Source organism: Triticum dicoccoides, chromosome 2B, assembly GCF_002162155.2.
Source record: "Triticum dicoccoides isolate Atlit2015 ecotype Zavitan chromosome 2B, WEW_v2.0, whole genome shotgun sequence".
Classification (NCBI taxonomy): domain Eukaryota; kingdom Viridiplantae; phylum Streptophyta; class Magnoliopsida; order Poales; family Poaceae; genus Triticum; species Triticum dicoccoides.
The window spans coordinates 500,315,390-500,327,691 of record NC_041383.1 but is presented as its reverse complement, the minus strand read 5'-3'; positions in this window follow the sequence as shown (position 1 = coordinate 500,327,691).

The following is a 12,302-nucleotide window of genomic DNA, read 5'->3' as shown; positions in this document are numbered from 1 at the left end:
AAAGATGACCCTCGGGTTGGCCGACCCAAGGGAAGGGTATAGGTGGTGGTGAGGCAAATGGTAAAACCAAGGTTGGGCCTTGCTGGAGGAGTTTTATTCAAGGCGAACTGTCAAGGGGGTCCCATAAATCACCCAACCGCGTTTGGAACGCAAAATCTGGGAACATAATACCGATATGACGGAAAATAGGGCGGCAAGAGTGGAACAAAACACCAGGCATAAGGCCGAGCCTTCCACCCTTTACCAAGTATATAGGTGCATTAATTAAATAAGAGATATTGTGATATCCCAACATAATCCTGTCCATCATGGAGCAATCTCCAACTTCACCTGCAACTAACAACGCTATAAGAGGGGCTGGGCAAAAGCGGTAACATAGCCAAGCAACGGTTTGCTAGGAAGAGTGAAAAGGTTAGAGGCTAACATGGCAAACTCGGAGGCTTGACGAGCATGAGTTAGGTAGCGCAGCAAAGCGATAGAACGAAGCAATCTAGCATAGCAATGATAGTAATGAGATCCAAGGTGACGGTCATCTTTCCTGAAATCCCGCAAGGAAGAAGAACGAGTCCATGAAGAAGACGAACGGATGAAGCCGAACAAAGCGTAGACGAACGAATCCTCACAATCGCAACGAAACAGGAACTATCGAGAAGAAGCACACAACATGGTAAACAACACACACATAGACAAGACATGATGCACAACCAAGCATGATGCATGACAAAGCTAGATGAGGCTTCTCATGGCAAGATGATGCTTACAAGAACAACACATCAAGGCAAGTTTAAATGAGGCCGAAAACAACATATAACAATTCCGGTAAGTCCTCGTATGCAAATTTAGAAATTGGTCCAGATCTTAACAAACATTAAGTCGAAGTTGTTAAACAACAAGTTAAGATGCACCAAGGTGATCTACACGAGATTCTAGTCAAGTTACATATAAAGTTCATTTAATTCGGAGCTACGGCCTAGAAAATATGAGCAAAACAAGTTAAACATGACATTGATGCAAAATGCATACAAACATCAAGCAAACACTCTCAAAACATGGATGCAACATGATAATATGAAACTTCATGCAAAATCAAGCAAGTTTCATATAGAGCACACTCAAAACGGAGCAACGGTTCAACACATACACATGCAACAAGTTTAAAGGACAAGCTGTCCAAAACAGCAACTAGGCATCTAGCAAGCATCAAAACAATATGATACAGCATCCTAACATGATAACAAAAGGCATGGACATGGAGTACATGTAAAGCATGACAAAACATGAACATTGAGCTATCTCCAGAAAACACTATAACATGCTCAAAAGGACATGGCAAGATTGCAAATAATAACAGTTTCAGGCTTAGCAGAAATAACATCAGGTTGCAATGTTTAGAGCTGTCAAACAACATGTTAAAGGAACTTAACATGGCAAACAAAGGTATGGAATTCTAGTACTAAAGACAAAGAACAAAACTCCCTTACTTAACTAATTCCAAAGATCAACAGAAAAGATGGTAGCATCCATGCAAACATGGCAAATGATATGACAGATTCAGACATGGCAGGAACAACAATAAGTAGGCATGTTGGTGAGCTTGTACCACTCACCACAGAGCAATACATGGCATCACAAGATGACAAACAGTAATATGGCATATTTATTAAGCTAAACATAGCAAGATCAAGTTCATATCATGCTTGTATCACTAACAACAATCATGGCAACATTGAACTTAATGTTAACAGTCTGACAGCAACATTATTTAGCAAGTTTGGAGCAAGATAACAACAAATTACAACAGGCTATATATGCACCCAGGGGCATGAATGGATAGAGCATCACATGTATAACAAAACATCCTTAGTGAACATCTCCAGATTAAGCATAGAATGACTTGTAGCAGCAACTTTACATAGCATCATGATATAACAGATTCAGCCTAGCAAAACAGCAACGGCAAGTACCCTACTTCATGAGATCGATGCACTCACTACAAGACTCACAAAAATACATGGATTGCACCACTATAAAGATGGCATGATGTATCTCAAAACTCATGCATACATCAAGCTCATAGGATGCACACACAAAATGCAACAAAAATGACAAATCATCAAGTTATAACAGTTTCAGCAGGTTAACATCATATAGCACTCTTGCAACGATGATTAGGGCATCAAGATGAAGTTAAACAAGCATGGTACAATGTAATGAAATGTAAGGCATCTCACGGTGAACATTTTGGTGTATCATACATGCAAAACAGAGCTATGAGCAGAAAGTTACGGCATCACTAACAAGCACAGATAATGTAAAATTTCAGGGACTTGGCGAAATTTAGAGAGAAAAAATGGGAGAGCTTTGAATAGCTACGAGGCGCCCAGAGCGGGTATTAGGGGGCTGCTCACCCTGGGCTCGGCCCATGACGAGGAAGCAGGTCGGGGCGCTGGGCTGGGCCTTGGAGGCCGGCGGCTGGGCTGCGGGGCCCGCGAGGCTGTGGCCCCGTGCGCTCACACACACGCGCAGGCGAGGGAGGCCGCGCCGGCAGCGCTTCCGGCGAGCGGCGGTGAGCCTTGGACGGTGAGGCAGGGGAGAAATGACAAGGGGCGGCGGGAATGGACGGATCAGGGCAGCATGGTGCCGGATCCGGCCGCGGGAGGAAGTCGGAGGGGCTCCGGCGACGAGATCCGAGTGGCGGCGGCGAGCTTCTATTAATCCCTGCGGGAGAGAGAGGCCATGAGGAAGAGGGAGATAAGGAAGAGGGCGAGGCACGAGGGGACGGAGAGGTGGACCTGCTCCGGCGAGATCAGGTCGCCGGCGGTGAGGAGCTCCGGCGGCGGGGTTGCAGGGACAAGGCCGGTGAGGCGCTCCTGATCCCATCGGGATCGAGCGGGAGGGGCGAGGCGAGCCACGCGCGAGGGCGCGGGCGCGGCCCCGGGCTAGCGCAGGCTGGCGGCACGGATGAATGGGCCTGCGCGGGCTTGCTATGGGCTCGGCGGGCCACGGCGGCGGGGGAAGCCAGGGAGGCGACGTGGCCGGCTGCGGTTGGCTGCAGGGGTGGCGCAACTGACGTGGCGGCGGCGCAAGGCTGTTTTGGCGGGACAAGTGGCGGCGATGAAGTGGGGCGGCGCGGAAATGGAGGTGGGAGGCGGCGGCTGCAAGTTGGAGGGGCACGGAAACCAAGGAGGGAGGTAGGTGGAGGCCAAGCATGGCAAGAGGGTGTGATTAAATAGGAAAGGGGGCTAGGGTTAGTGGATTAGCTCCGTTTCGGAGCCGTTCGATCGCCATCGGACAGTCCGGAGCGGAGGGGGGTAGGTAGTTGGGCCTAGTGGGATGTGAAGAGAGAGTTGGGCTGAGAGAAGAGGGGAGAAATGCAGCCCGACAACTGTTTCCGAATACCGAAAACGTCCGACGAAGGTACCGGCAACGGTACCGCTATAAGTCTAAAGGTAAGGCTATCAAACGAGCTCCGAATGCGACGAAACTTGACAGGCGCTCTGTCTACACTATAATAAGACCGCACGCCAACTTTCAACCAATTCCGAGAACATTTTTATGCCACTTACGAAATAATATTTCGGAGGTGCCGCGGGCGCGTGTGAGAGTGTCGGGGCTCGGAACGGACAACGGAGAGAACCGGGGGAACCCGAATGAATGCAAGTTTTGAAAAACATGTAGATGAAATGCAAATGATGACGTGGCAAAATGCAACACGCAAGCAAATGACATGGAAACAACGGCGAATAACTGGAAGACACCTGACGCATCGAATCCGAGGCGTTACAACTCTCCTTCACTAACAAGAGATCTTGTCCCGAGATCTTAGGGCCTAGACGGAAGGGAAAAGGGATGAGGTGAAACGAGAACTCAAGAGAAGAAGCAAAGAATCGAGAGCACTCGAGAAGAAGAGAGGCACGACGAGAATGACGAGAATCAAAAGCTCATGGAATAAGATGGACTCTGAAGTCACTCCGGTTAGAACAAGATAGAAAAGGAATAGAACAAAAGAATTTAGGCAGCACTCCGGCTGAACATAGAGGGATAGAACACTAGCTTGAGAGGATGGAATGATAATTGATGAAGACATGACACAAATCCTCCGGAAAGAATTGAAAGAGTTGAATGAAAAGAATGGAGAAGAAAATGACAACTTGTGCCACGAATGAAATTGAAAGCATCTTTAGAAGGAAGGTTTAAACGGAGTTGTTGAGGAAATCAACAACGAAAAGAAAAAGATTGTTGTGGTCTTATCAAAACATCTCAAAACTTGAGGTGAAATTATACCACAACCAATGTCTGAATAGCTGAGGAGAACGAAGAAATGCAAAACTCCACTTGAGAAGAAAACGGAGAATTATTTGCACTTTGAAACGCGAGAAGAAAAGATACTTGAACTCCTCCAACAAGAACCTTTGATGAACTCTTGAAGAATGAATTAAATCATGAAGAACCACCATGAAGAACACCGGTAACAACAGGATGATGAGATGGAATGAAGGATGAAAGAATAAGATGAGTCTTGCGATGATTTAGATGGAGGTTCCGACAAAATAGTCGAGGGAAATTTGAACTCCGGAAAGGAAAAGATGAGAACACTTGGAACTAGAATTTATTCACCAAGAACAAACTCCGAAGAAAAGGATTAATCACTTTGAGGAAATAAGAATAAGATTTATTGTATGCTTATCCTTCATCAAATTAAATTGATGACAAGAAATGGATTTTGCATACTACTTATTCTTCTTGAAAAGGATTAAGGGCTATAGCACAAAACTTGAGAAGGTCTTCATGAACCACCAGTAGGATTGGAAAGAACGAATGAATTAATATGATAATCAAAGAAAAAGAATCTTGAACGAACCACCATAAGAATTAGAAAATGACTGATGGAAGAGAATGGTTCACCAGGAAGAATTAGAAGAACAAATAAGCTTGAGGGGATTTAGATGCAAAAGAACGAAGAGATAACAAGCTGATTAAAGAATACTTGACAGATACGCCGGGATAATTGGATAGCGATAGCTGGAATGTGAGGATGAAGAATTCTTCTGGAATGATGGCCTTCAGTGAAAAGAAACAGGAAAACAACTTCTGACATACTCCGGATGGGTAAGGAAAAAAATATCTGACAAACGGAATAATTCGAGAGGATAACATGAAGCTAGAACCACGAATCTTCGAGAGAACGGACAAGATTTAGAGGAAAAACTCTTCTTTGGTCTTCAAATGACGACGAAAAACACCACCAAAATTACTGAGATACTCCGGTAGAATGACAAGCGAAGAGGTTGATCCAACAATGAAAGAATTTGAAAACGATCTTGGAGAAGGCATGTGACTGATGGGATCCATTCTTACATCACACTTGAAAAGAATTAGAGAATGGCTCCAGAATAATTAGAAGAGTCAGGTAAGATCCTGGGAAAGACCTGCGGGTTAGGGCCCACTAAAAGAAAACACCGTTGGAAAGGATTGTTGAAGAGACAGATGATACACTGGAACAATTGAAATATTTGAATGAGGTGACAACCTTGAATTAATTCGAACACAGACGAATCTCTTGAGATGTCTTGAGCACTCCGAAAAGATAAACTGGCGAGAGGCAAATGAGCAAAGAGAACACTTGATCCAAGTAAAAGAATGTGATCAACACCGAAAAACTTGAATTGGTCCACCGGAAAAAGAAAGGAATGAAGAATGTCAAACAAAAGAGAATTCACCGGTTGAAACAATTGACGAAAGACTGAAGAGGCTCCACACGAATGACATTGATGCTCGAAAGAGACTCAGGCTCTGGGAAGAAGAGGGTGGGAGGCCGGGAAAAACAAAGGCAACTTGGAAAGGGAACCGACTAGTATCTTGAAGAGAAAACACCGGTTGAAATCATTGAGGAAAGAAAGCAAAGACTTCACACGAGTAAGAAGGATACTCGATTACGGACTTTGACTCCGAGATGAAAAAGGGGTGGGCGGGTGGGAAAAATAAAGCAACTGAGGATTGAACTTGGCAAAGAAGAAGAGGCTCGAGTCAACTTGACGAGAAATGCACCGAATGAAAAGAGCTGAGAACCAACGAACGGAAACCAACTGCGTGATCCTAAAGAAAGTTTGAAAGGGAAGAGGAGTAATTCAAAACACCTACGTCAAGATTCCTCACCAGAGCGACAGAAGGGCTGAGGAGTAAAAAGAAGTCCTACTCTCCGATATAACTAGACTCCGAAAACAGTTTTCTTCTAGACTCGACAACGGCCAAACTACACAATCAATCAAGGGGGCTCCTATGGTCGGTCGAGGCTCTGATACCAACTTGTCACGCCCAATATGCGATACTATCCTAAAGAGACTCGAAGGTCCCACCAAGGACAGAACCGCATATTGATACGCTTTTGCAAGGTGGATATCATTACATCAACATTACATAATAGATGGGGATACATACATAAGGCATACAATGCCACACGAATACAACATCATCTTACATAAGAGCACCATCCGACTACGGATGAAACACAAACATAAACTCAAACGACATCCACCCTGCTAGCCCAGGCTGCCGACCTGGAACCTATCCCCTGATCAAAGAAGAAGCAGAAGAAGAACTCCAAAACAAGCAAAAATCACTCTCGCATCATGATCATCGCATAACCTGCACCTGCAACTGTTGTTGTAGTAATCTGTGAGCCATGAGGACTCAGCAATCCCATTACCATGGGTATCAAGACTAGCAAAGCTTAATGGGAAAGGAAGGGGCAAAGTGGTGAGGTTGCAGCAGCGAGTAAGCATATATGGTGGCTAACATACGCAAATAAGAGCGAGAAGAGAGCAAACGGAACGGTCGTGAAGCTAGCAATGATCAAGAGGTGATCCTGAGCTCCTACTTACGTCAAACATAACCCAAAACCGTGTTCACTTTCCGGACTCCACCGAAAAGAGACCATCACGGCTACACACATGGTTGATGCGTTTTAATTCGGATCTGGTGTCAAGTTATCTACAACTGGACATTAACAAATTCCCATCTGCCACATAACCGCAGGCGCGGCTCTCGAAAGTTTATACCCTGCAGGGGTGTCCCAACTTAGCCCATCACAAGCTCTCATGGTCAACGAAGGATATACCTTCTCCCAGGAAGACCCGATCAGTCTCGGAATCCCGGTTTACAAGACATTTCGACAATGGTAAAACAAGACCAGCAAAGCCGCCCGATGTGCCGACAATCCCGATAGGAGCTGCACATATCTCGTTCTCAGGGCAACACCGGATAAGTCAATCTACGAGTAAAACCAGACCTCGAGTTTCCCCGAGGTGGCCCCACAGGCTGCTCGGTTCGGACCAGCACTTAGAGAAGCACTGTCCCGGGGGGGCTAAAATAAAGATGACCCTCGGGTTGGCCGACCCAAGGGAAGGGTATAGGTGGTGGTGAGGCAAATGGTAAAACCAAGGTTGGGCCTTGCTGGAGGAGTTTTATTCAAGGCGAACTGTCAAGGGGGTCCCATAAATCACCCAACCGCGTTAGGAACGCAAAATCCGGGAACATAATACCGATATGACGGAAACTAGGGCGGCAAGAGTAGAACAAAACACCAGGCATAAGGCCGAGGCTTCCACCCTTTACCAAGTATATAGGTGCATTAATTAAATAAGAGATATTGTGATATCCCAACATAATCCTATCCATCATGGAGCAATCTTCAACTTCACCTGCAACTAACAATGCTATAAGAGGGGCTGAGCAAAAGCGGTAACATAGCCAAGCAATGGTTTGCTAGGAAGAGTGAAAAGGTTAGAGGCTGACATGGCAAACTGGGAGGCTTGACGAGCAAGAGTTAGGTAGCGCATCAAAGCGATAGAACGAAGCAATCCAGCATAGCAATGATAGTAATGAGATCCAAGGTGACGGTCATCTTGCCTGAAATCCCGCAAGGAAGAAGAACGAGTCCATGAAGAAGACAAACGGATGAAGCCGAACCAAGCGTAGACGAACGAATCCTCACGATCGCAACGAAACAGGAACTATCGAGAAGAAGCACACAACATGGTAAACAACACCACACATAGACAAGACATGATGCACAACCAAGCATGATGCATGACAAAGCTAGATGAGGCTACTCATGGCAAGAGATGATGCAAACAAGAACAACACATCAAGGCAAGTTTAAATGAGGCCGGAAACAACATATAACAATTCCGGTAAGTCCTCATATGCAAATTTAGAAATTGGTCCAGATCTGAACAAACATTAAGTTGAAGTTGTTAAACAGCAAGTTAAGATGCACCAAGGTGATCTACACGAGATTCTAGTCAAGTTACATATAAAGTTCATTTAATTCGGAGCTACGGCCTAGAAGATATGAGCAAAACAAGTTAAACATGACATTGATGCAAAATGCATACAAACATCAAGCAAACACTCTCAAAACATGGATGCAACATGATAATATGAAACTACATACAAAATCAAGCAAGTTTCATATAGAGCACACTCAAAACGGAGCAACGGTTCAACACATACACATGAAAGTTGTTTAAAGGACAAGCTGTCCAAAACAGCAACTAGGCATCTAGCAAGCATCAAAACAATATGATACAACATCCTAACATGATAAAAAAAGGCATGGACATAGAGTACATGTAAAGCATGACAAAACATGAACATTGAGCTATCTCCAGAAAACACTATAACATGCTCAAAAGGACATGACAAGATTGCAAATAATAACAGTTTCAGGCTTAGCAGAAATAACATCAGGTTGCAATATTTAGAGCTATCAAACAACATATTAAAGGAACTTAACGTGGTAAACAAAGGCATGGCATTCTATTACTAAAGAAAAAGAACAAAACTCCCTTGCTGAACTAATTCCAAAGATCAACATAAAAGATGGTAGCATCCATGCAAACATGGCAAATGATATGACAGATTCAGACATGGCGGGAACAACAATAAGTAGGCATGTTGGTGAGCTTGTACCACTCACCACAGAGCAATAAATGGCATGACAAGGTGACAAACTGTAAGATGGCATATTGGTTAAGCTAAACATGGCAATATCAAGTTCATATCATGCTTGGATCACTAACAACAATCATGGCAACATTGAACTTAATGTTAACAGTCTAACAACAACATTATTTAGCAAGTTTGGAGCAAGATAACAACAAGTTACAGCAGAATATAAATGCAACCAGGGGAATGAATGGATAGAGCATGACATGTATAACAAAACATCCTTAGTTAACATCTCCAGATTAAGCATAGAATGACTTGTAGCAGCAGCTTTACATAGCATCATGATATAGCAGATTCAGCCTAGCAAAACAGCAACAGCAAGTACCCTACTTCACGAGCTCGACGCACTCACTACAAGACTCACAAAAATACATGGATTGCACCATTGTAAAGATGGAATGATGTATCTCAAAACTCATGTATACATCAAGCTCATAGGATGCACACACAAAATGCAACAAAAATGACAAATCATCAAGTTATAACAGTTTCAGCAGGTTAACATCATATAGCACTCTTGCAACGATGATTAGGGCATCAAGATGAAGTCAAACAAGCATGGTACAATGGAATGAAATGTAAGGCATCTCACAGTGAACATTTTGGTGTATCATACATGCAAAACATAGCTATGAGCAGAAAGTTACGACATCACTAACTTGCACACATAATGTAAAATTTCAGGGACTTGGGCGAAATTCAGAGAGAAAAAATGGGAGAGCGTCGAATAGCTACGAGGCGCCCAGAGCGGGGATTAGGGGGCTGCTCACCCTGGGCTCGGCCCATGACGAGGAAGCAGGCCGGGGCGCTGGGCTGGGCCTTGGAGGCCGGCGGCTGGGCTGGGGGGCCTGCGAGGTAGCGGCCCCGTGCGCTCACATGCACGCGCAGGCGAGGGAGGCCGCCCCGGCAACGCTTCCGGCGAGCGGCGGCGAGCCTTGTGTCGGCGTTCTGGGAACGGGGGTTCCTAGACTTGCCTGCCTACGGCCTGCGGCGTGGCTCAAGGGGTGGCCCAGCATGGCCCAACTCCATCAGCATGAGCTCAAGACCCTCGCGAGGGGCCAAGCCTCGCAGGGTGAACGACAAGAGGCTTCCTCAGGCACGGCCTCGTCAGGCTGGCTCGCGAGGAGGCGAAGAGATCGAGGCAGGGTACCTCACGAGGTGCCCGTGACGCAAGCCATGACGACCAAGGGCGCTAGGCGGGCGCCAGCCCGCGCAGTGTCCTTCTTTCCTTTTTGGTGCAAAGGGAGCAAGCGCATGCGAGAGCATCAAGCAAAGGCATCCATTTCGGTGCAACAAGACCAAGACCAGCAGAACGGCAGGATGGAGGTCATCGTGGAGCCCAAGCCGGCGTCACCACTAGAGCCTTTGGCAGGCGAGGACCAACTTTAGTCAGGATAAGTGTACTAGATGTTCCCCTTCAAAATGGCCAATTATTGGCGCCCTTCCCGTTCAATATTTGGGAGGAGGCCCAGGGCCTTTGCCTATAAATAGGACTAGCCACCACAAGATAGAGGCAATGGGATCCTCACCAGGAAGCCAGTAGAAAGAGCGACTGAACTCCCCCTAGTAGTTCATCGCACCAGCCAAGAACAGACCCTCGCGAGGCTGTTCATCAGCCCAAGAGGCAATCCACCACACCACACACTGGAGTAGGGTATTACACCACAATGGTGGCCTGAACCGGTATAAACTCTGTGTCTCTTGTGTTGTTCCTTTGATTGCTTGGATCCTAGCAAGGCAGCGAGGCGCAGGCAGTAGAAGGCTAGATCTCCATGCGCACCCCAGAGTTTGAACCTAGAGGGTCTGCCGGAACCCGAAATCCGACATTTGGCGCGCCAGGTAGGGATGCGCTGGAGCTCCTCCTTCCGCCGACCCGCTCTCCGCCGACACCATGACTCGCCCTGCGATGAGCGGCGTGCCGTCCGCTCCGGTCGTTAGCACTAGCGCGGGGGCTAGGGGGCTCCAAGCCTTGGCCCCAGCCTTGCAACAAGTGCGGTGGCCGGACAAGTTACCGGCGGCTTTCATGGCCCCTTGGGAAGAGTTGCGCAACCTCTTCCTTGCCAAGCACGATGCGCTGGCGCCCCTAGTCGTTGCGGCCCTCCTGGGTAGCTCGCAGGCGCCACCTTCGAGCCGCCATGTCAAGCCGTTCGTCCGCCAGGTCGGCGCCGCTTCCACGCGGCAGGGGGCTCCCTCAGGTCGGCCGGCGCCCAAGGCCGATCTGGCCTTTAGCTCGAAGGACCACCCCTCGAACTCGGTCTGCTCGGGTGCACTCCCGATGTTGTGCACTCCCACCATCTGCCAGGTGGCCGTCACCAGGACTCTCATCGACGGCGGCTCGGGCCTCAGCGTGCTCTCGATTGAAGCCTTCAGCCTCCTCCACATACCGCCGGAACGGCTTCGGCCCAGCCGACCCTTCGTGGGCATCGGGGGCGGGTCCTCCCGCTCCCTGGGGCAGATCCGTCTCTCGGTAACCTTCGCCACCTACGACAACTTCCGCACGGAGCTAATCGACTTCGACATTGCTCCCATCGACCTCCCATACAACGCCATCCTCGGCTATTCGGCGCTGGCCCGGTTCATGGCTGTGACTCACCCGGCGTACAACCTCATGAAAATGCCCGGGAGCAGCGGCGTCCTCACTGTGTGCAGAGACACCGGGGATGCGTTGCAAGTGCTCAAGCTTGCCTTCAAGGCGGCGGCATCGGTGCAACTTGCCTACTCGGACGCCCCTAAGCCCAAGGGGGCTGCGCCGGCCAAGAAGAAGCAGTTGTTCACCCACGACAAGACAGAAACCAAGCAGATGCTGGTTGACGAAGACGGATCCACCGACGCCACCTTCACCATAGGCGCCAACCTCGAGCCCGAGCAGGAGGAGGCCCTGGTCAAGTTCCTGCGCGCGAACAAGAAGGTATTCACATGGGAGCCCGATCAGCTGGCGGGGATCCCTAGAGGCGTAATCGAGCACCACCTCAATGTGTGCCCCAATGTCCGACCCGTGAAGCAAAAAGCAAGGCGGCAGTCCACAGAAAATAAGGCTTTCATCGTCTAAGAGACCCGCAAGTTGGAAGCTGCAGGGGTCATTCGCGAGGTCCGGTACCCGGATTGGTTGGCCAACCCAGTCGTTGTGCCGAAGAAAGGGGGAAAGGAACGCATGTGTGTCGACTTCACCAGCCTCAACAAAGCTTGCCCACAGGATCCGTTTCCGCTCCCCCGCATTGATCAGATCGTCGACTCCACCGCCGAGTGCGACCTGTTCTATTTCTTGGATGCCTTCTCTGGGTATCACCAGA